The sequence below is a fragment of the Olea europaea genome, unplaced genomic scaffold (assembly GCF_002742605.1).
Source record: "Olea europaea var. sylvestris unplaced genomic scaffold, O_europaea_v1 scaffold586, whole genome shotgun sequence".
In the NCBI taxonomy this organism is placed as follows: domain Eukaryota; kingdom Viridiplantae; phylum Streptophyta; class Magnoliopsida; order Lamiales; family Oleaceae; genus Olea; species Olea europaea.
The window spans coordinates 2,086-4,071 of NW_019264200.1; positions in this window are offsets into that span (position 1 = coordinate 2,086).

Here is a 1,986-nt window from a genome sequence, read left to right on the forward strand (position 1 = left end):
ATAAAATGGATGACATTGTACAAATGCAAGCCTGTATTAAAAGTGACCTGATGGATATTCGGACGAACTTGCAATTTCTATCCGAGTCTGCGTCAATAATGATATCCAGTGCAATGGACGAGATCATTAGATGGTCTGGCAACAGGACAAGCGAGTGTGGAGTAGGACAAACAGAAGCTCCTGGAGTTGGAGATCAAGAACATCATGTGGCTAGTGGATTTGACAAGGCTCATGAGGTAGTCATTTGATATATTTCACATTTCTGTAAAAACAACATAGTTTATTTTGACATTTCCCATCAACATGTAGGTGGAAAACATGGTACCAAACGTCGACAGAAAAGGGAAAGGCAAAATGGACCCATGTGATGATCTTCTCTTTTCCCTTGAGCCGCCATCATTGGATTTGGGGATTGAATTCATCCCATCCAAAGTTTTGCATTCGGAGGAAACTCAAAAGAGTGTAGATTCCATTATATCTGATGTGTTGACGGCAACAAAGACTGTTGAGAATGAGGTATTTACATGTTCCAATAGTTGTAGATCTCAATTCACACATACTTCCAAACCATGTTATATTATTAGGTCATAAATAACACACACTTCAGATCATGTCCTATTCATAGGTTATATTTCACAGACATTCCAAACAATGTCCCTTTCATAGGTCACAGATCATACACAATACCAATATATGTTCCAATCATGGATCACAGAGCACAGATACCTTCAAACCATATCCAATTTATAGGTGACAAATTAAACACAGTTCCTAATCATGTCACATTGTTAGGTAACATATCACAAATTCCTTCAGCCCATGTCCTATTCATCGGTCACAGATAACATACATTCCAAACCATGTTATATTTATTGGTCATAGGTCACACACCCTTCCAAACTATCTTCCAATCATATGTCACATATCACAGACACATTCAAACCAGGTCACATGTGTAGGTGACAGACCACACACGCTTACAAACTATGCCACGACAGCTCATGTGCCGTATTTTCAATCAATTTGTAACATACTGCAATAACATACAGGGATCACCTACTACTGAACCAACCTCAGAACGACCACTTAAGCGGGTTTTAAGGCCATTGAGGGTATTGCAGTCTCCTTTTATTGCCAGACAGGAGAGAGGGAAATTATTCAAGCACGATGATAATATTGTCGTTTTTGAGGATTACAAAGACAATGTTGACGAGGTTGACAAATCGACCTTCATGGGTTGGTTCCAGAGGGGATACAAACCAAAAAACATGTAAATGCAGTTCATACCTATCTGTGAAAAATTACTTAATACACAGTTTGACAAAAGAATGTAACCTTTAGTGTCGGTCACAGGAAAAAGTTTAGTGAGGAAGATGATGCCATCAAGCCTGCTTTTCTAATTGGTTCATTCCCAGTAGGTCATAAGACCTGGTTCCGTGAGTTTATAAATTCGGAGTCATCAATGAGTGGTGCGGTACGATTACGTTTAGACACTCAATTAAGTTACATTATTTTTTTTAGAATTCTGATTTCTTTCGTACTCGTTAAGAAGAGTATCAGAGATGATACAAAGAGGTCACATTTCATATTGTAACTAGTCACAGAGTCACATTTGATACAAACAGGTCACATTTCATATTCGTATCCAATCTGTCGTACGCAATGCTTATATCTTTTCTTCTCATTGAAACAGCACATGGATGCCTACTTCTACTTCATTCGTCAGATAGCAAAACTTGGCAAAAATATGAAATACAGAGTCACTACTACAAACTCATGGTTCCATATTAAAATAAAAGACATTTTTCCTACCTTCATGAAGGACCTAAATGTTCTGATGTCAGAGCCGAGCCTGCTTGAGGTTGTAACAGGTCACAGCCTCCCTTTTAGCTCACCCTGGGCCGATGTTGACTATGTGTTCATCCGATCAATTCATACCCACTAACAAAACATGTTGGATGCTTGGCATGTTACAATTCAGAAGTC